The sequence below is a fragment of the Pan paniscus genome, chromosome 13 (genome assembly GCF_029289425.2).
Source record: "Pan paniscus chromosome 13, NHGRI_mPanPan1-v2.0_pri, whole genome shotgun sequence".
Classification (NCBI taxonomy): Eukaryota; Metazoa; Chordata; class Mammalia; order Primates; family Hominidae; genus Pan; species Pan paniscus.
In genome coordinates this window covers 21,992,412-22,015,594 of record NC_073262.2, presented here as the reverse complement: position 1 = coordinate 22,015,594, position 23,183 = coordinate 21,992,412, and the positions used below count along the sequence as shown (strand labels likewise).

The 23,183-nt window shown below is 44.8% G+C and overlaps 1 protein-coding gene across 5 annotated transcripts in view; it reads right to left on the bottom strand.

Annotated features, from left to right (window-relative positions):
- EPB41L5 (erythrocyte membrane protein band 4.1 like 5) overlaps nt 1–4,048 on the bottom strand; it is a 169,409-nt gene extending 165,361 nt beyond the window's left edge. For 2 of the 5 annotated variants that reach the window (XM_008972497.3, XM_008972501.3), the window contains exon 1: nt 3,692–4,007. The gene's annotated coding sequence lies outside the window, so the exon portion shown is untranslated. Of the gene's footprint in view, nt 1–3,691 lie in introns of all 5 variants that reach the window. The other 3 variants (XR_008624473.2, XM_008972499.4, XM_008972498.4) reach the window with 3 other exon arrangements.
- Nucleotides 4,049–23,183: the final 19,135 nt, after the last annotated feature.

Here is a 23,183-nt window from a genome sequence, read left to right as displayed (position 1 = left end):
ATATAATACCTGGTCCCAGTCTCTTTCTCCAGATTTTTTTTTTCCAGATATTTCTCCCTTTGGAACTTGCTATCCAGTCTCATTTCAGCTGCCTAAGACTGTCCTTGTTATCCCAGATTTCTAAAATCCTGTGTCACAGAATCCCTACATATTCCTTTTAACTCCACCAATATCTCCCAAGAAACATTTTATGATATCCCACCACTGCACTCCAACCTGAGTGAGAGTGAGACTCTACATCAAAAAAAGAACAAAGAGCAAGATACGAAAAAGTCCTAAAAGATAATTTAAAAGATGTTCATAAAAACGAACACCTTTAACAGTATCCAAGAAAATCCAAATGAAAAAAAATAAGATATTGTCTGTCATTTAAAGACTCAAGATAGCGTTAAAAAGAATGTGAGAAAAAATAATCCTCCTACGTTGGCCTTTTTTGGAGGGAGACTTGACCATGCTATTAATATTTTTTTAATTTTTTTTTTTTTTTGAGACAGTCTCAACCTAGTCCCCCAGGTTGCAGTGCAATGGCGCGATCTCGGCTCACTGCAACCTCCACCTGCCGGGTTCAAGAGATTCTCTTGCCTTGGCCTCCTGAGTAGCAGGGATTACAGGTACCAGCCACCACGCCCAGCTAATTCTTGTGCTTTTAGTAGATACTGGGTTTCACCATGTTGGCCAGGCTGGTCTCAAACTTCTGACCTCAGGTGATCCGCCCGCCTTGGCCTCCCAAAGTGCTAGGATTACAGGCATAAGCCACCTCGCCGGGCCAATACTAAAAATTTTAACATGCATATTCCTTACTCAACAGTTCTATTTCTGGAAGGATAACCTAAAGAAAAAAAATCACACATGTGCTTTAAGTTGTAGGAACAGGATTTTTCGGAGCATAACTGATTTAAGAAAATTTTAAATGTGTTCATCAATGTGCAAACAGTGAAACAAGTTATGGTACACACAATAGCATACAATACAGTTGTTTTATTTGTATTTATTTATTTATTTATTTTAGAGACAGTCTCACTCTAGCACCCAGGGCTCACTGCGGCCTTCATCTACCATGCTCAAGGGATTCTCCCACCTAGGGCTACGGGCACATGCCATCCCACCGGGCTAACGTTTTTTAAATGATTTTTTGTAGAGACAGGGTCTTGCTACTTAGCCAGGTTTGTCTCAAACTCCTGGCCTCAGGGAATCGGATTCCTCCCACCTCAGCCTCCCAAAGTGCTGGGATTACACGCATGAGGCACCAAGCCCAGCCATAATACAGTTGTTTTAAATAAATAGTTGACTTAGATATGACAAAATTTCTAAGTGAAAAATCAAATCACAGAACACTGAAGAGAGTTTCATCCTACACGGAGATGGGATACATGCACACACACAGACACACTAAACAGACACACACGTAAACTGTTGAGATTCTCTCTGAAGAGGGGCATGTCAGAGGTCACAACAAGAATATATGGCTGGGTACAGTGGCTCACGTCTGTAATCCCAGCACTTTGGGAGGCTAAGGTGGAACTGTTGGAGGCCAGGAGTTCAAGACCTGCCTGGGCAACATAGCAAGACCCCACCTAATTTTTTTTTTTTTTTTGAGTCTCGCTCTATTGCCCAGGCTGAAGTGCAGTGGCGCGATCTGGGCTCACTGCAAGCTCTGCCTCCCGGGTTTACGCCATTCTTCTGCCTCAGCCTCCCAAGTAGCTGGGACTACAGGTGCCCGCCACTACGACCGGCTAATTTTTTGTTATTTTTTTTAGTAGAGGCGGGGTTTCACCGTGTTAGCCAGGATAGTCTCCATCTCCTGACCTCGTGATCCGCCCGCCTCGGCCTCCCAAAGTGCTGGGTTACAGGCGTGAGCCACTGCGTCTGGCCTAATTTTTTTTAATGGAAAAAAAAATAATATGAATGGATCACTAAAAGTTGTGGGTTTTTTTTTTTAATGATTGTGAAAAAAGTTTTCTCATACTCACTTTTCCCTTCCCACCTGCACTCTTCCAATTGCGCTCTTCATGTTGCAGCCGCTGGATTTTTGGCAACCACAAATCTGATCCCTGTTCTAAAATCTTTAATGGCCCTGGTCCTAGATGCAGCTCCTCCTACTTGCCTGACCCATCTGTCAGCCTACTCCCCTCTGTTTGCTCTGCTCTTGTACTCTTTCTGCTCGGCCCGAGAGTCTTTTTAATTCTGGACCATTTTTCATTAGCTGTTCCACCTTTCTGGATTGCTCTTTTTCCACTTCACCTCTCTTCCACCCGCTCCCACTTCACTGGACTAACTTCAGACTTACAGTTGAAATGTCTTATTCTCAGAAAAGCAATCTCAGACTTGTTAGTCTAAATTCGACGTCTCTTTCAGTACTCTTAGACTTTTCTTTATAACAAAGAAATTGTAATTAAATATCTGTTAATTATTATTTTTTTTACTGACTACTTCCCCCACTCACACACAAGGACAAAGACTTCGTCTGGCTTGCTCACTACTTTGGCCCAACAGCTGGCTTAACCCGCATCTCGCCTGACACACTAGAATGACACAGTGGAATTTCTGGATGGTAGGTTTATGTGGCTTCCAAAAAACGGTAGTTTCTACTCTAGTTCCTAACTAGAAGGATTTCCTTTAGAATCATAAAATGCAAATTTAAGCAATCCTATCAGAAGTTGGTTAAAAAAAGTATCCAAAACCCAAAAGTTGGTCATGAAATATGTATACTCTTACATGACTGGTGGCCACAATATGGTTAACTGCTTTTTGATAAAGCAATATAACATACAGCAAATGCCATTAAGGTAACACTATATTTTCTCCCAGTATTCCCAATAAAGAAAATGCAAGCGAGTAATTCAACAGCAGTTACGCGTATCGTTTTCGAATAATGTTAACCTATTTTCTAAAGCCTGCACAGCATATTACATGCACAAATAATCCAACAAGGTTAACTAGAGCTCAGCAACGGGTTATGTTAGAAACTGAGTTAATGCAGCTGTGGGTTACATTACAAATGTACACGGTTATGGGAATTTTCCCCGTAATTCTTTAAAAACTTTCAATATTAGTCTAAAATATTGCCAAACGTTTTAAGAGTTGGGTCTCGCTCTTAGGTAGAATTCGAGTAACCACAGACACAATTAACATTTACACACCAAAGAACCCATCATTAGCACGACGACCGTCCCGGGTGGGGGCGGGGCGGGCCCTTCAGACCGCGTCTTTCATGGGAACACACCTGCCTCTCCTTTCCCAAGAGACTGAAGTTTTTCTCAAATACAAGTTAGCTCGAAAAGTCCACCAAGACCGTGACACAAACTCAGTTCGTTTTTCCCCTTCCCTTGCGACTTTTGTCTCTCCCGCTGGACGGCAGCCCAGCGGACCAGCGAAGGGTACCCGCGGCTCGGGGAGCGCGTCCGCTCGGCAAACATTAACCCGGCTGCCCCGGGCCCTCCGCCCCGACCCGTCGCGCGGTATCGACCGAAACTCGGCGGCCCTGCCTCATTGGCCGCCGCCGCCCCTCCCTCCGGCGGGATTAATGCCCTGCCGGCCCGACGAACCAGGGGCCGGCCGCCCTAGGGTCTGGGTGCGGCCCCCGCCCGCCTCCCCGGGGACAAGGCCGCCACCGCAGGCGCGGGCGAGGAAGGGTCCACTCGGCTACGAGGGCAGCGGACTGTACTGCGGCGCCGCCGGGCCTCGCGCTTACCTGAGCTGGGGACGGCGCAGCCCCGGCGACCAGGTGGGGGGAAGAGCCGAGCAAGGCTGAGAAAGGGGCGGCTCCTCGGGAGACGCCGAGAAATGGCGCCCACGAGCCCACCGGCTCTAATCCGCGGAGGACCCCGACCTCCCGCCCGTCCGCCCCTTAAAGCTCCCTCCCAGCTCCGCCCCCAGGGCGGAGCGCTCCGCTCTTAAACGGGCGATGACACCGCCCGGAAATTGGCCGGCACGGCGACTGGAGAAAAGCCGGCGAGGCCGGGCCCGGCCGGGCTGGAACTAGCGCCAGCAGCCGGGCGTCCGCGGCTGGTTTAATGGGGCGCTGCCGAAACCCAGTTCCCGCTGCGGCCCTCCGCCCGCGGAGGAGGCGCCCGCCCGCAGACAGACCCCAGTTAGTCCTATCACGAAGGAGGCTGGTGGAGCTGGCTGCTAGATTCATTCATCCATTCGTTCAAGAGATTAAATCCTTCGCAAATACTTACTGAGAGCCTGTCACGTATTTCCTCCCTTTTTCTCCTTTGTAGGGATTAAAATACATTTAAATCTCTGCTGTTAAAGTAACTTTCACTCTACTGGGGAAACAGTAAACAAATAGGTGTCAAAAGGTGATTAAGTGTAAATGAGGAAAAATAAAACTGGGAAAGAGAAATAAAAGATTACTGCTTAGCAGAGTGTGGTCAGGAGGGTACTCTAACCAGGTGACATTCAGTCCGTTCATTCTACAGGTAATTGATTGAAGTGCCTACTTACTATGAGTTCTGTGTTCTAGACACGAGATACGACAGACAACCAAGACAGACAAAAATCCTTCCCGGAGTTTACGTTATAGCAGGAATATAAACGAGACATAAAATAAACGAGATAAATTAGTGAAATTAAATACTGTCAGACATTGGTAAATGCTAAAAAGAAAAGTACAAGTAGGGAATAACGACAGGCAGTGAGGGTTTGCGATTTTACATAGACAGCAGGTCTCAATAAGAAGGTGGCATTTGGCTGGGCGCGGTGGCTCACGCCTGTAATCCCAACACTTTGGGAGGCCGAGGCGGGCGGATCACGAGGTCAGGAGATCGAGACCAGCCTGGCCAACATTGTGAAACTCCGTCTCTACTAAAAATACAAAAATTAGCTGAGCGTGGTGGCGTCCGCCTGTAGTCCCAGCTACTCAGGAGGCTGAGGCAGGAGAATCGCTCGAACCCAGGAGGCGGAAGTTGCAGTGAGCCCAGATCACGCCACTGCACTCCAGCCTGGCGACAAAGCCAGACTCAGTCTCAAAAAAAAGAAAAGGTAGCATTTGAGTGAAGACCTAGAGGAGGTGTGGGAGGAACCCTGTGGCCATCTGGGGAGAACCGAAGGGAGCAGCAAGGGCAAAAGGCCCTGCAAGGGGACAGGTCTGTCTTTTCAAGGAAGTCCAGTGTGGCTAGAAGTGAGGAAGCAAGAGGAAGAGGAGGAGGTGACAGAGAGGAAAGGGGTAAGATGTAGGGCCTTGTGGGCCCTGGCTAGAGCTCTGAGAGAGGTGGGGGAGCCACTGGAAGGTGTTACCTTGAGGACACTCCGCTTGCTGAAATTAAAAGAGACAAATACTCGTTGAGCTTCTTCTCGGGATTTGGCACTGCCCACTCCTCCACCACCCCAAAACATAGTAGACAGGCTTGGCAGCTCATCTCTGCCCCATGTGGTGTTGGCTGGGCAGCTCAACAGGTGCTGGAGCTGCCAAGGTGTTTCCACTGGTCTGTGTGGCATCTCCGCTGGGGTGGCTGAAAAGAACAGCTGAGTTCTGCCTGGGCTACTCTCTTGCAGGTCCGCTGGTGTGGCAAAACAGTGAAAACAGAAGCTCTGAGGCCTATGAAGGGCTATGCCCAGCAGTCACGGAGCGTCCCTTCTGCTGCCTGTTAATGGTTTAAGCAAATCACAGAGCCCGACCAGTTTCAAGGAGATGAAAGAGACTCTACCTCTTTTTTTTTCTTTAAATATTATTAAAATAGAGAAATTTTCCTTCTCCACCTTTTAAAAACATCTTTATTGAGATATAATGCACCCACTTAAAGTGTACACTTCCATGGCTTTGGGTATTTTCACAGAGTTGTAGAACCACAAACCACAATCTAATTGTGGAATATTTTCATCACTGTTCATGAGAGGAGCAGAATGGGTGTTCAGGGATGGGAGGAATTGTTGCTGGTCATCTTGCATCTTTATCTCAACAAAAAAACGAAATGATATGGCAGGGGGAAGCAGCAATGGTATAGATGAAACAAGAATGGGCCATAAACTGAGGCTGGGTGATGGGGACGTTAAACTATTCTATCTAAAATTTTTCATAATAAAGTCCTTTAGACCGAATGTGGTGGCTCATGCCTGTAATCCCAGCACTTTGGGAGGCTGAGGCAGGAGGATCACTTGAGGTCAGGAGTTCGAGACCAGCCTGACCAACATGGTAAAACCCCGTCTCTACTAAAAATACAAAAATTAGCTGGGTGTGATGGCACATGCTTGTAATCCCAGCTACTAGGGAGGCTGAGGCAGGAGAATCTTTTGAACTCAGGAGGTGGAGGTTGCAGTGAGCTGAGATTGCACCATTGCACTCCAGCCTGGGCGACAGAGACTCTGAAAAAAAAAAAAAAAAGTATTTAAAAAAATACCACCTGGACACCTGTAATCCCAGCATTCTGGAAGGCCAAGGCTCAAGAGTTCTAGCTCAGGAATTCGAGATTGGCCCGAGCAACATGGTGAAAACCGTCCCAGCTACTCGGGAGGCTGAGGCAGGAGAATCGCGTGAATTCACAAGGCGGAGGTTTCAGTGAGCTGCTTTCTCTGCACTGCACTCCAGCCTGGGCAATGCGAGTGAAACTCTGTCTAAAAACAAAACAAAACAAAAAACAACAAACAAACCCACCCGGGCCAGGTACCCCTGAAAACCATTCCTTCTTCCCAGGGGTCTGATTAGCCAGTTGGAAAACTGCAGGGTCTTCAGTGCCATCCCCTCAGCCTGTCCAGACTGTCTCTCTCCATGTTTACCTGATGTTTACTCATTTGAAAAGTTCTGGTTTATCTGATTACACATCAGAAATGGAAGCGAATTCTGTCAATACTTATAAACATATCTTATTCTCCTAAATTGTTGGAAAGCATACCAGTTTTGAAAAACAGTGTCCTCTTCATCCATCCTGCTCAATCTTTTTTTCTATCCCCTATCAAAGATGGAATTGGGGCTGGGCACGGTGGCTCATGCCTGTAATCCCAGCACTTTGGGAGGCCGAGGCGGGTAGATCACCTGAGGTCGGGAGTTCAAGACCAGCCTGACCAATAAGGTGAAACCCTATCTCTTCTAAAAATACAAAATTAGCCAGGCATGGCAGTGTGTGCCTGTAGTCCCAGCTACTCGGGAGGCTGAAGCAGGAGAATCACTTGAACCCAGGAGGCGGAGGTTGCAATGAGCTGAGATGGCGCCACTGCACTCCAGGCTGAGTGACAGAGCAAGACTCCATCTCCAAAAAAAAAAAGGTGGAATTGAAGGAGGCTGTGGATGAGGTTAGAGAAATCTGTTGAGAAAGATGGTTATAGGCTAAAGGAAATATGAAGACTTGAGGAAAGGAGGATGAAACTTAAGGGCCCAAGTCATAAAAAGTTGTTCATGTTCTAATTATGTGAAATTATTCCTAATAACAAGTAATTGTCTCCCCAAATCCTCTCTTCTAGACATAGGGACCCTCTGTAACACATGTTTTATGATAAATTCACCAGAAAATTGACTTCTGCCAGAGACAGAGAAAGCCCTCTCCTTAAATATAGCTGTATCAAGGAAAAATGCATTGGCTGGAAGTAATGGGAAATTTTAACTGTTATTTGAAAAATAAGGAGTTTATTTTTCTCACATAAGTAATCTAGAGGTAGGCAGCTATTAGTACTGGTTCTGCTCCTCAACAATGCTGTAAGGATCCTAAACCCCTTTACCATTTCTGCTCTGCCACCCTTAGCATGTTGACCTTGGTTTTCATGCTTCTAGCCTACTGGCCACAGGACGGATGCTTATCTCCAGCTTTCTTGAGTTTCAGGAATAAAAGGGAAGGGAAAAAGACCTTTACCTGAAGGCTTGTCTTTTAATTCAGAGAAGAAAGTACCAGCACCCCCTGTCTCCGGCCAGAACTACACTACCTGCCCTAACTCAGACCAATTAAAGGCCATAGGGAAAGAGAATACCATGACTGGCTTAGACCAGTCAGGATTCACCCTTGGGAGCTGGAGACCAAGGGCTCTCCTTAACTTTTTGAACAAATCCAAATTCTATTAGCCTCAAAGAGAGAATGTTGCTGAGACAAGTAACTGTGGGTAGCTATAGAAGGTGCCTACCAGCCTGGCACGGCGGCTCACGCCTGTAATCCCAGCACTTTGGGAGGCCAAGGTGGGTGGATCACGAGGTCAGGAGATCGAGACCAGCCTGGCCAACATGGTGAAACCCCGTCTCTACTAAAAAAATACAAAAATTAGCTGGGCGTGGTAGTGGGCGCCTGTAGTCCCAGCTACTTGGTAGGCTGAGGTAGGAGAATCGATTGAACACCAGAGGTGGAGTTGCAGTGAGCCGAGATCGCGCCACTGCACTCCAGCCTGGCAACAGAGTGAGACTCTGTCTCAAAAAAAAAAAAAAAAAAAAAAAAAAAGAAGGTGCCTACCACAACCCACTTACTGGTGGCATTGTCTTGGCCCATGGAAAGATTTTCTTTTACTGAACTAATATATTGAACAAATACCCTCATGTGAGATTTTCACTTCTATCCTAGGTCCTGGTTTGCTCTCTGGTTCCACACAGATAGGGGTATATCCAGTTTTTGTGTAACTCATATACTGTAATTTGGTGGTGGGGTAGGAGGTCTTTAGTTGGAATAACACAAATTTAAAGATTCAAAATTAGGTACAGCGTCTTGGAAGGAGGCCACACAATAGCCCTAAAGCTTAAACCAGATTATCTTCACAGTAAATCTACCTCTACCCCTAAGAAAAAACATAATCTCTCTTTCACATCACAACCCTTTAAATAATTGAAGACACTTGTCCCAAGCCTGCAAAATCTTCTCTTGTTCTGATTTCCAGGCTCTTTGCTTCCTTAGTCAGCCTTCTCTGAACTGGTCCACCCTGGTGAGGCCATTCATTCGTGTCAAAGTATGCTGAACAGATTGGCTTAGAGAGAATTCTGACATAAGAATCAGTTCTCTTGGAGACTGAAGGGGTCCTGCATTCCAAAAGAACAATGATGGCCATGATGATATGGTAGGGAGGAAGCAGCGAATGTACCGGTGAAACAAGAATGGGCCATGAAAAGAAAATACCCTCAGAAGAGTGAGTATCATGAAGAATTTGTTTCTCAAACACTGAATCTAGGAGAGCATTATCTATTTAAAAAATGTGTACAAATAAAATCAACAAACAAAACCACGCTGGTCATTGTGGCTCATGTCCGTAATTCCAGCACTTTGGGGAGGCCGAGGCGGGCGGATCACGAGGTCAAGAGATCGAGACTATCCTGGCCAACATGGTGAAACTCTGTCTCTACTAAAAATACAAAAATTAGCCATGTGTGGTGGTGCGTGCCTGTAGTCGCAGTTACTCGGGAGGCTGAGGCAGGAGAATCGCTTGAACCTGGGAGGCGGAGGTTGTGGGGAGTCTGAGCCAAGATAGTGCCACTGCACTCCAGCCTGGCAACAGAGCAACACTCCATCTCAAAACAAAACAAAACTAAACTAAACTAAACTAAACTAAAACCAGTCATAAGAAACTCCCATGGCCAGGCACGGTGGCTTACGTCTGTAATCCCAGCACTTTGAGAGGCCGAGGCAGGCAGATCACCCGAGGTCAGGAGTTCAAGACCAGCCTGACCAACATGAAGAACCCCTGTATCTACTAAAAATAAAAATTAGCCGGGCATGCTGGTGCATGCCTGTAATCCCAGCTACTTGGGAGACAGAGGCAGGAGAATCACTTGAACTCAGGAGGTGGAGGTTGCGGTGAGCCCAGATGGCGCCATTGCACTCCAGCCTGAGCAACGAAAGCGAAACTTCATCTCAAAAAAAAAAAGAAAAAAAAGAAACGCCCATAAGAGAGACAATTTTATTAGCATATTGCAAGGAGCCTGGAGTTTGGTTCGGAAGCTAAAAGGCCCCAAACAAGTTTAAGTCCTGTAAAATGAAGATGATGCCAGCTTCCCCACAGAATAGTTATGAGCCTTACACAAAGTAAATTATCTAACATGTTTTCAAAATCATGCAATACTACATATAAGACAGTGCAAATTTTACAGACCTAGGAGCAAAGATAACCTTTGTGCTACAAGTGGAAGACTAGGATCTCCTGAAATGGAGCCACGGCCCAAGCCTACTTTCACATGATTTGGTGGCTCCCTTTACCCAGCTAAATCTTTCCTGAGCCAGAATCGCATGTTTGAAATTCCACCCTTCCCTTCTTTGCAAATATTCCTGGGAGGAGTAAGACCTTAAACTAATTCATACTAAATGATTAGCCACATTGGCTAATTGAAGGACACACTAACAGAATGGGGGAAGGCAGGGGTTGGAAGTATGCAGAGAAGAGACATGGAAGCATGAGTTGGAGACAAGTCATTCCTTTCTCCAAAGCCTCCAGGCTTTCCCCCTACTTCTGGCTACTCAGGGCAAAGGACCTAATGCATCATTTTGTTCAGGATTATCTGGAACAGTGTCTTACTTGGTAGACTATACTCTTTATTTATACTGTTAGGAAGAAAAAAAAAATCAGAAAAGCTTTGATGGCTCCAGGCAAGTTCATGATATTGAGTAATAGAGAGGCAGAAGTGAAACTATTTCACCATTGGTTTTGCCTACTGGTGAAACCATGATGAGACTGAGACTCAGGGGAAGAAAAAGGTAGGAGCCAAGGCTCAATGCTTCTAGAAGTTAATATGTATATGAGTCACCTGGGGATCTTATTAAAAGGTTTAAGCCTGGGGTGGGGCCTGAGATTCTGCCCTACAAACAAGCTTGCAGTGTGTTGATAGTGGACATTAGTGGTCTACACATTGAGTAACTTGGTCTTTAGGTGACTGTTCCCATACCTGTGACTACTGCTTGACACCAGGGCCAGGGAAGGTATTAGGAGACCATGTGGTAGAAAGATCAGTGGCGACCACCTGCTACTGACTCATTTGACAAGGCATTATCTTTCCTGGCATCGGTTTTCTCATGTGTAAAATGAGGTAATTAGGCCGGGCGCAGTGGCTCACGCCTGTAATTCCAGCACTTTGGGAGGTTGAGGCGGGTGGATCACTTGAAGTCAGGAGTTCGAGACCAGCCTGGCCAACATGGCGAAACCCCATCTCTACTAAAAATACAAAAAAATTAGCCGGGCGTGGTGGCAGGTGCCTGTAGTCCCAGCTACTTGGGAGGCTGAGGCACAAGAATTGCTTGAACCCGAGAAGCAGAGATTGCAGTGAGCCAAGATCGCACCACGGCACCCCGGCCTGGGTGACTGAGCGAGACTGTCTCAAAAATAAAAAATAAAATAAAATGAGGTAATTAGAAGAGAGGATTCTAAGATCTCTTCAAGATCTTAAAACTTATTATTCTAAACCTGTTCCTATACATAAAGAAGATTTTATTTAATGTTACATTAATCTCAGATACAAAAAATCTGGGTTTAGAGATTATTAGAGTTTTGTTAAAAATAACTCAAACCTCAAGTTTCCTTTAAAGAAATAATTTTCATCACACTTTAAATGCCCATTTTCCAAAATGTGTTTGAGAAATATGAGGTACAGGTTAAAGTTATGACAACACTTTTTCAAACATATAAATTGGTATAGTTCCTTTAAAAATAGTTTCTCTCAAAGAATATTGAATTTGGCTTCAGAGTTAGACAGACCTTCATTCTGGTCTCTGCACTCCATATACTAGCTATTTAACTTCCAGAAGGGCACTTAAAACTCTCTGAAGCTCAATTTCCTCATTTATAAAATAGAGATAAAAGTTGAAAGAATGAGCTGGGCGTGATGGCTCACGCCTGTAATCTCAGCACTTTGGGAGGCCGAGGTGGGTGGATCACTTGAGGTCAGGAGTTCGAAACCAGCCTGGCCAACATGGGGAAACCTCATCTCTACTAAAAACATAAAAATTAGCCGGGCCTGGTGGTGGGCGCCTGTAATCCCAGCTACTAAGGAGGCTGAGGCAGGAGAACCACTCAAACCTGAGAGGTGGAGGTTGCAGTGAGCTGAGATCGCACCTCTGCACTCCAGCCTGGGCAACAGAGTGAGACTCTGTCTCAAAATAATAATGATAATAATAAATAATAAATAAATTTAAAAAGTTGAAAGAATGTAATGCAAAGATGGAAAATATGCAGTTTAGGGACATTATTCTTAGCACCGTTAATGCCAGAGAACAATGGAAGAGTGGTGGTGGGAGATGAAGCTGGGTACTTAGGCAGAAACTACTTCACAGGGCTCTGGATTTTCTCATTATAATCTTTATCCTCTGAGGATTGATTTGGTTTTCTGGCAACAGCCAATAGTCAATCAGAATACCGTTCAGTGAGTATGTTGAAAAATAAGGTATCTAAAAACAATGTATTGAGAGAAGTTGGTGGAAATGGCAGAGTAAAAATCTCTGAAAATCATCACCATAGAAGCAACAAAAGGCTGTAAAAAATGTTCAGAATCAGTTTTTTCAGAACTCTGCATATTAGCCAAAGACATATAACAATCTGGCAGATGTTTATTCAGGAAAAATGGGTGAATCTTGATAAGAGCAGTGAGTTTTAGGGCATTTAAACTTGCACTATTCTAATCTCCCTCTTTCTAGTTCCACAACAGCCTTAAAAAATGCAGCCTGGCAGCCCCTGGAGGAGGTAAAACACAGTAGCAGCTTCTTCAAAGTACCATTCCCAGAGAACTGTCACTACATGATGTCTGGTGGTGCCCTAGAAAACCCCATGGACAAAACTGTCTTTATTTGACGTGATTCAAAGCTCATTCAGGTGGCCTGGCACAGTGGCTCACACCTGTAATCCCAGCACTTTGGGAGGCCGAGGTGGGCAGATCACTTGAGGTCAGGAGCTTGAGACCAGCCTGGCCAACATGATGAAACCCTGTCTCTACTAAAAATACAAAATTAGCCAGGTGTGGTGGCACATGCCTGTAGTCCTAGCTACTCAGGAGGCTGAGGCACGAGAATCTATTGAACCCAGGAAGTGAAGGCTGCAATGAACTGAGATCACGCCTCTGCACTTCAGCCTGGGCCACTGAGCAAGACTCTATCTCAAACAACAACAACAACAACAACAAAACCAAAGCTCATTCAGGACAAACCGCTTTTTTCCAGGGTATTTGCTGAAGACAACATTATGGATGCCTGAGGCAGCTGAGTAAATAATAGGCCAACAAAAACAACAAATAATCTCAAAATCAAAAGTTGGGGATGAGAAGTCCTTAGGGTCTTTGAAAAGCTCTGATATATTTAAGGGAATCTAGAAGGCCACTTGCATGCAAAGGGCTATGAATGTGACCAGTGCTATAAAGATGGTCAGGAAAGATCTGAGAACACCCTGAACCCCTAGTGAGCAGGAAGTGAAAAGCTAAGCCAGAGTTGTAAATTACCTGGCTAAATGTTGAAAGGCCGGCGCAGTGGCTCATGCCTGTAATCCCAGCACTTTGGGAGGCCAAGGCAGGCAAATCGCTTGAGCTCAGGAGTTTGAGACCAGCCTGGGCAACATGGTGAAACCCTGTCTCTACCAAAAATACAAAAATTAGCCAGGCATGGTGGCATGTGTCTGTGTTTGTGGTCCCAGCCACTCGGGAGGCTGAGGCAGGAGGATACCTTGAAGCAGAGGTTGCAGTCAACCGACATTGTGCCACTGCATTCCAGCCTGGGTGACAGAGTGAGACTCTGTCTCTAAATCAATCAATCAATCAATCAATAACGTGTGCCCCAGAAAACACATAAAGCCTTTTAGCGAAGACTGGGAGAATTACTGCTTCCAGGCATTTAGGGAAATCTCTATCCAGTCATCGGGTGATCACTAAGATAACTGAACAAAGACTTCCATAGTTACATACAATAAAGAATACAGACTTCATAGAATTAGCTCAGGAAAGCTGTGAAATAAACAAATAACAACAACAACAAACAGCAACAACAAAACACCCTAGAGAAGGGGAGATTCTAAATGCCAAAGTTTTCATATTATATTCTTTTTTTTAAATTTTACTTTAAGTTCTGGGATACATATGCTGAACATGCAGGCTTGTTACATAGGTATACATGTGCCATAGTAGTTTGCTGCACCCATCCACCCATCAACCCTTCATCTAGGTTTTAAGCCCAGCATGCATTAGGTATTTGTCCTCATGCTCTCCCTATCCCTGTACCCCACCCCCCGACAGGCCCCTGTGTGTGATGTTCCCCTCCCTGTGTCCATGTGTTCTCACTGTTCAACTCCCACTTATGAGTGAGAACATGCGGTGTTTGGTTGTCTGTTCCTGTGTTAGTTTGCTGAGGATGATGGTTTCCAGCTTCAGCCATGTCCCTGCAAAGGACATGAACTCATTCTTTTTTATGGCTGCACAGTATTCCATGGTGCATTTCACATTATATTATTTCAATGACCAGTTTTCAAAAAGGAAACATTAGACAAGGAGCAAGAAATTATAGCCCATACACAGGGCAAAAACCAGTCAATAGAAACTGTCCCAGAGAAAGTCCAAACACTGGACTTATTAGACGAAGACGTTAAATCAGCTGTTTGGTTGAAAAACCAAATGAGGGCCTGGCATGGTGGCTCAGGCCTGTAATCCCAGCACTTTGGGAACCAAGGTGGGGGGTCACTTGAGCCTAGAAGTTCAGGCCTAGCCTGGTCAATATAGGTAGACCCTGTCTCTACAAAAAAAATAATAAAGTTACCCAGGCATGGTGGGAGGTAAGTGCTGCAATGAGCCATAATCACGCCACTGCACTCCAGCCTGGGAGACAGAGCAAGATGCTGTCTCAAAACAAAACAACAAAACACACACACACAAACAACAACCAAGGAAAACAAATGTAAATTACTAAAGAAAACTATAAGACTGACGTCTTAAACAGAAAACATAGATAAAAATTATACAAAAAGAAGTAAATAGTAATTCTGAATATGCAAAAGTACAATAACTGAAATAAAGAATTCACTAGAGTAGCTCATTTGCAGATTTGAGCTGGCAGAAGAAAGAATCAGTGAGCTTAAATGTAGGTAAATTAAGACCATCCGGTCTGAGGAACAGAAAGGAAAAATAATGAAGAAAAATGAACATAGCCTCAGTGATCTGTGGGACACTGTTAGGAGTTGAATTGTATTCCCCCAAAGGTATGCTGAAGTACTCACCTCCAGTATCTGTCAATGTGACCCTGGAAAAGACCCTTTAGAAAGGGTCTTTACAGATGTAATCAAGTTAAGGTCCAATGACTTGAGGTCATTAGAGCAGACTCTAATCCAAAATGACTGCTGTTCTTACAAGATAGAGAACTTTGGACAAAGAGACTGATACCCCCAGAGAAAAGACTATGTAGATAAAAACAAGGGGAAGGCAGCCATATGACAGACAGAGACAGAGATTAAAGTGAAGCATCTGGTAGTTAGAAATTCCCAGGATTGTCATGGAACCCAAGAAGCTAGAACAGGCAAGGAAGTATTATCTACTGGATACTTCAGAGAGAGCATGGCCCTCCCCACACCTTGATTTAGGACTTCTAGCCTCCAGAAAAGTGAAAAAACACATTTCTGCTATCTTAAACCATTCAAGGTTGTAGTTTGTGAAACGCTAATACAGACATTAAGTGTAACAACATATGTACAATCAGATGCTCAAAAGGAGAGGAGAGAAAAAAAGAGTAGAAAGAGTATTTGAAAAAATAATGGCTGAAATTTGCCAAATTGGTTGAAAACATTAATATACATGTTCAAGAAACTCACTGAACTCCGAGAAGAATAAATTCAAAGACATCCACACCTGAGTATGTCATAATCAAACAACTATCGAAAGACAAAGAGAGAATTTAGAAAATAGCAAGAGAAGCATGACCCATTACATACAAGACACCCCCAGTAAGATTAATGGCTGATTTCTCATCAGTAACCACAGAGGCCAGTGGGCAAAGGGATGACGTATTCAAAGTGCTGAAAGAGGCCAGGCCCAGGGGCTCATGCTTGTAATTCTTGCACTTTGGAACACCGAGGTGGGTGGATCAGCTGAGGTCAGGAGTTCGAGACCAGCCTGGCCAACATGGTGAAACCCCATCTCTACTAAAAAATAAAAATAAAAAATTAGCTGGGCGTGGTGGCACTCGCCTGTAATCTCAGCTACTCTGGAGGCTGAGGCAGGAGAATCACTTAAACGCAGGACGGGGAGGTTGCAGCAAGCGGAGATCGTGCCATCGCACTCCAGCCTGGGAGACAAGAGTGAAACTCCGTCTCAAAAAAAAAAAAAAAATTAACAAGCCATTACCAGACTCAAGAAAATATTAAAAAATCAAGTTTTCTTTTTTATCAGAACAATAATTTATTGGGAAATATAAGTTTAAAATTCCATTTATAATATCAACCACTACTTTCAGTAGTTACAAAAAAAACAATATTTAAAACTTAAGAAAACTACTGAAGGACATAAAAGATTTGAATACTTGCAAAGATGTTACATGTTCTTGTAAGAGGATCCTCATTTTGTGTAAATGTCCTTATTAATCTACAGGTTTAATGTAATTTCAATAAATAAATCTCAAAAATATTATTAGGGGGTGTGGCTTTTTGTGGAAGGATAAGAAAAACCAAGAAAATAAAGCACAGACTTACTTGTCTATCAATACTTACTTTATTATAAAGCTACAGGAATGAACATAAAGATAAAAGGAACAACTTTGGGAAATCTTTATATGTAAGGGAATTTATTTTATTTATTTATTTTACTTTAGTATTTTATTTTATTATTTTAGAAACAGAGCCTTGCTTTGTCACCCAGGCTGCAGTCAAGTGGCACTGCAGTTCACTAGTGGCACTAGCTCACTGCAGCTTTGAACTCTTGGGCTCAAATGATCCTCTCACCACAGCCTCCCAAGTAACTGGGACTACAGGCACATGCCACTGCCTCCAGCTAATTTGTTTTATTTTAAAATTTTTATTTTGTAAAGACTGTGGTCTCACTTTGTTGCCCATGCTGGTATTGAACTCCTGGCTTGAAGCAATCCTCCCACCTCAGCCTCCCATAGTGTTGAGATTATAGGCATGAGACCCCCGTGCCTGGCCAGGGAATTTATTATATAATATCTTTCATAATTATTGGGACAATCAGAGTCTTTATTTTAATTTTATTTTATTTTTGAGATGGAGTCTCACTCTGTCACCCAGGCTGGAGTACAGTGGTGCGATCTCAGCTCACTGCAACCTCTGCCTCCAGGGTTCAAGTGATTCTCCTGCCTCAGCCTCCCAAGTAGCTGGGACTACAGGTGTGCACCACTATGCCCAGCTAATTTTTATATTTTTAGTAGAGACAGGGTTTCACCATGTTGGCCAGGCTGATCTCGAACTCTTGACCTCAAGTGATCCGCCCACCTTGGCCTCCCAAAGTACTGGGATTATAGGTGTGAGCCATCCCATCCAGCCTGAATCAGAGTCTTAACCTGAGACTAATGGATAGGCTTCCAAAGATTCATAAGATCCCTGATGTTTTATGCAAAATTTTATATGTGTGATGTACATATTTTGGGGGAGACTGTCCACAGCTTCCCTTACATTTTTATTTATTTATTACTTTTTTAAAAAAATTTTTTCAAGACGAAGTCTTGCTCTGTCACCCAGGCTGGAGTGCAGGGGTGTGAACTTTGTTCACTGCAACCTCCGCCTCCTGGGTTCAAGCAATTCTCCTGCCTCAGCCTCCTGAGTAGCTGGGATTACAGGCACCTGCCACCACGTCCAATTGATTTTTTGAGACATTTTAAAATGTTCATAGAATCAGCTTGTCAATTTTAGGAAAAAAAAAGCTGCTTGGATTTTGATTGGGATACTTTGAATCTATACATCAGTTTAGAGACAACTGCAATCTGAACACTATTGAGTTTTCCAGGCCATTTATTTGTGTCTCCTTTAATTTCTCTCAATAATGTTGATAGCTTTGTGTACAGATTTTGCACTTGACAGAATATGAAGCCATTTATGGTGAAAACTTTCAGGATAGTAGCATTAGAAGGATACTACTTCAACGTGGTAGAGGAAAGTCTAAAAAAACGCCTACAGCTAATATTACATTTGACAGTGAAAGAATGAACACTTTACCTCTAAACTGTAGAACAAAGTAAGGATGTCCAGTCTCGCCACTTCTATTCAAAATTGTAATGAAGGTCCTAGTGAATAAAATAAGGAAAGAAACAGGAAAAAAGGGCATATGGATTCAAAAGCAAGATGCTAAAGATGTTAAAGACTCTATGAAATGGAAATTAGAACTAATAAGTGATTTCAGCAAGTTTTCAGGGCACAAGATTAATAAACAGGTCAATTATATTTCTACATACTAGACACAAACCATTTAAACTTGATATTTTAAAATACCAGTTACAAAACCATCAAAAAATTAAATACTTGAGATAAATTTAACAAATATGTGCAGGCAAATTTTCTCAGAAATTATTTGCCTCCAATAAGCTGCACCCATTTAAAGTGTACAATTCAGTTACTTTTCTTTTTTGAGACGAAGTCTCACTCTTGTCGCCCAGGCTGGAGTGCAATGGCATGATCTCGGCTCACTGCAACCTCCGCCTCCTGGGTTCAAGCTATTCTCCTGCCTCAGCCTCCTGAGTAGCTGGGATTACAAGCGCCCATCACCATGCCCAGATAATTTTTGTATTTTTAGTAGAGACGGGGTTTCGCCATGTTGGCCTGGCTAGTTTTGAACTCCTGACCTCGTGATCTGCCTGCCTTGGCCTCCCAAAGTGCTGGTGTGTCCGGAATTGGTGGGTTCTTGGTCTCACTGACTTCAAGAATGAAACCGCGGACCCGCGCGGTGAGTGTTAACAGTTCTTAAAGGCAGCGTGCCCTGAGTTTGTTCCTTCTGCTGTTCGGATGTGTTCGGACTTTCTTCCTTCTGGTGGGGTTCATGGTCTCACTGGCTCAGGAGTGAAGCTGCGAATCTTCGCGGTGAGTGTTACAGCTCTTAAGGCGGCGCGTGTGGAGTTATTCGTTCCTCCCGGAAGGTTCGTGGTCTCCCTGGCTTCAGGAGTGAAGCTGCAGACCTTTGCGGTGAGTGTTACAGCTCATAAAGGCAGTGTGGAGCCAAAGAGTGAGCAGCAGTAAGATTTATTGCAAAAAACGAAAGAACAAAGCATCCACATTGTCAAAAGGTACCCGGGCAGCTTGCCACTGCTGGCTGGTGGGGTGGGGCAGCCTGCTTTTATTCTCTTTTCTGGCCCCACCCACATCCTGCTGATTGGTCCATTTTACAGAGAGCCGCGTGGTCTGTTTTGACAGGGAGCTGATTGGTGCGTTTACAATCCCTGAGCTAGACACAAAAGTTCTCCAGGTCCCCACTAGATTAGCTAGATACAGAGTGTCCATTGGTGCATTCACAAACCCTGAGCTAGACACAGGGTGCTGATTGGTGTGTTTACAAACCTTGAGCTAGATACAGAGTGCCGATTGGTGTATTTACAATCCCCTAGCTAGACATAAAGGTTCTCCAAGTTCCCACTAGACTCAGGAGCCCAGCTGGCTTCACTCAGTGGATCTCGCACTGGGGCTGCAGGTGGAGCTGCCTGCTAATCCCGTGCCTGCGCCCAGCCTTCTCAGCCCTTGCGTGGTCGATGGGACTGGGTGCTGTGGAGCAGGCAGCAGCGCTCGTTGGGGAGGCTGGTGCTGCACAGGAGCCCACGGAAGCGGGGTGGGAGGCTCAGGCATGGCGGGCTGCAGGTCCCAAGCCCTGCCCCGCGGGAAGGCAGCTAAGGCCCGGCGAGAAATCGAGCGCAGCGCAGCGCTGGGCCGGCACTGCTGGGAGACCCAGCACACCCTCCGCAGCCTCTGGCCCGGGTGCTAAGCTCCTCATTGCCCGGGGCCGGCAGGGCCGGCCGGCGGCTCCGAGTGCGGGGCCCGCCGAGCCCACACCCACCCAGAACTCGCGCTGGCCCGCAAGCACCGCGCGCAGCCCCAGTTCCCGCCTGCGCCTCTCCCTCCACACCTCCCCGCAAGCTGAGGGAGCCGGCTCCGGCCTCGGCCAGCCCGGAAGGGGCTCCCACAGTGCAGCGGCGGGCTGAAGGGCTCCTCAAGTGCCGCCAAAGTGGGAGCCCAGGCAAAGGAGGCGCCCAGAGCGAGCGATGGCTGTGAGGGCGGCCAGCACGCTGTCACCTCTCACTGGGATTACAGGTGTGAGCCACCGCACCCGGCCAATTGAGTTACTTTTGATAGTTTTATATTCCCATAAAACCACCATGATCAAAACAGAACAGTGTCACTGCCAAAAGATTCCTCGTGTTCTTTTTTGGACCGTCCCTCCGCTTACCATCAGCCCCAGCAACCTCTGATCTGCTTTTTAAAAGACTATTTATATTTAATATGATTATCAATATAACTGGGTTTCAATATGACATCTTGCTATTTATCTGCTCCTGGTTGCTTCTTCTTTCCTTGATTAATATTGAATTTACTGAATATTGCTTAGGATTCTGTCTCCAGTTAGGATACTGAATATTGCTTAGGATTTTATCTCCACTACAGGCTTTTAAAAAAACGGGCCTATTGGAGAAGGAAACATATTGTGATAACACATTCTCAGTGTTTGCTTTTGAAAATGCCTTCCTGTGTCAAACTCTTTCAGTCACTAAAAGAAAACAGTTTATGATGCAACCTAAAGAAAGCATGCTTACATTTCCCTTTTAAAGCTGGATATTGTTATTGGCACAATATAATATAGTGCATAATGGGGAAAGAAAAAAGGTTCTAATAACCTAAAGTTTTGCTTAGAAAGTATCTTATTCATGCCGGGTGTGGTGGCTCACGCCTGTAATCCCAGCACTTTGGGAGGCCAAGGCGGGCGGATCACGAGGTGAGGAGATGGAGACCATCCTGGCTAACACAGTGAAATCCCATCTCTACTAAAAATACAAAAAATTAGGCAGAGCTTGCAGTGAGCCGAGATGGCGCCACTGCACTCCAGCCTGGGCGACAGAGTGAGACTCTGTCTCAAATAACTAACTAACTAACTAAATAAATCTTATTCATCAAGCATTTCCATTCACTGAAAGAAAACAGTTAATGATGGATCTTTAAGACAGCAAGCTGCGGCCGGGCATGGTGACTCACGCCTGTAGTCCCAGCACTTTGGGAGGCTGAGGCGAGCAGATCACGAGGTCAGGAGTTGGAGACCTGACCAACATGGTGAAACCCCGTCTCTACTAAAATTACAAAAATTAGCTGGGTGTGGTGGTGCGCACCTATAATCCCAGCTACTTAGGAGGCTGAGGCGGGAGAATTGCTTGAACCCAGGAGGTTGAGGTTGCAGTGAGTAGAGATTGCACCACTGCACTCCAGCCTGGGTGACAGAGTGCCAAAAAAAAAAAAAAAAAAAAGTTAGCCAGGCCAGGCACAGTGGCTCACGCCTGTCACGCCTGTAATCCCAGCACTTTGGGAGGCCAAGGTGGGCAGATCATTTGAAGCCTGGAGTTCGAGACCAGGCTGGCCATCATGGTGAAATCTTGTCGCTACTAAAAATACAAGAATTAGCCCAGCGTGGTGGTGGGTGCCTGTAATCCCAGCTACTGGGGAGGCTGAGGCACAAGAATCACTTGAACTTGAGAGGCAGAGGTTGCAGTGAGCCGAGACTGCGCCACTGTCCTTTAGCCTGGGCGACAAAGCGAGACTCCTCAAAAAGAAAGAAAGAAAGCTGGCCAGACATGGTGGATCACTCCTGTAATCCCAGCACTTTGGGAGGGTAAGGCAGGAATGATCACTTGAGGCAGGGGTTTGAAACCAGCCTGGGCAACATGGCAAGACCTCGTCTCCACAAAAAAAAAAAAAAAAAAATACATATATATATATATGTATATATATGTGTGTGTGTGTGTATTAATACACATATGTGTGTGTGTATATATATATATATACACACACACATATTAGCCAGGTTTTGTGGCACACACCTGTAGACCTAGCTACACGGGAGCTTGAGGTGGGAGGATTCCTTGAGCCCAGGAATTCGAGGTTACAGTGAGCTATGATGGCGTCACTGCACTCCAGCCTGGGGACATAGCAAGACCCTGTCTCTTAAAAGAAAGTTCTGTGAGTCACCAATAAGTAAAAACATTGTAGAAAAAAAGAAAGAAAGCTTACATTTACTTTTTATTGGTGGATTTCTCTATTGGCCTACTGGCGCCTATTAAAGAAACATCTCATCATATTCTCCATGTTTGCTTACAAATGCCTTTCTATGTCAGACTCTTCAATTCATTGAAATAAAACAGTTGATGAATCTTTCAGAACTAGCTTTAAAAAAATCACCAAAAATCTAAGGGGTTATATTTCAGGCACTGTTCTAGGCACTGGGGACACAGCAATGAGCAATACAACATCCCTACCTTTCTAAAGCTGATATTCTAGTACACAATTAGACTGTAAGCCAAAATAAATAAGTAAAATATATAGTCTGTGAGGTACACAAACAAAGCATGAGAAGAGGATGGGAAATGTTGGGGGTGGGGCTGCCTGTACATTTTTGATAATAGGCTTTTTTTGAGCAGTTTGAGGTTAACAGAAAAATTGAGGACAAAGTAGAGTTTCCATATAACTTCTACTCCACAGTTTTCTCTATTAACATCTTGCATTACTGCTGTACATTTCTCACAACTGATGAGCCAGTATTGACACATTATTAATTAAAGTCCATCAATTACCTTAGGTTTCACTCTTTGTGTGTTGCACATGCTATGGATTTTTTTTTTTTTCTTTGAGATGGAGTCTCCCTCTGTTGCCCAGGCTGGAGTGCATTGACGTGATCTCAGCCGACTGAACCTCTCCGCCTTCCGGGTTCAAGCGATTCTCCTGCCTCAGCCTCCCGGATAGCTGGGATTACAGGCGCGCCACCACGCCTGGCTAATTTTTTTTGTATTTTTAGTAGAGACGGGTTTCACCATGTTGGTCAGGCTGGTCTTGAACTCCTGACCTCAGGTGATCCACCCGCCTTGGCCTCTCAAAGTGCTGGGATTACAGGCATAAGCCACCACGCCCAGCCTACATTCTGTGGATTTTGACGAACATATATAATGATGTTTATCCACCATTACAGTAGAGAACAGGATAGGTTCACTGTCCTAAAAATCCTGTGTTCTGTCTATTCATCCCTGTCTTCCTCCTCACCTATCACTGATCTTTTTATTATAGTATCCCCATAGTTTTCCTTTTTCGAGAATGTCATACAGTTGGTATAGTACAGTGTGTATGTAGGCTTTTCAGATCCACTTTTT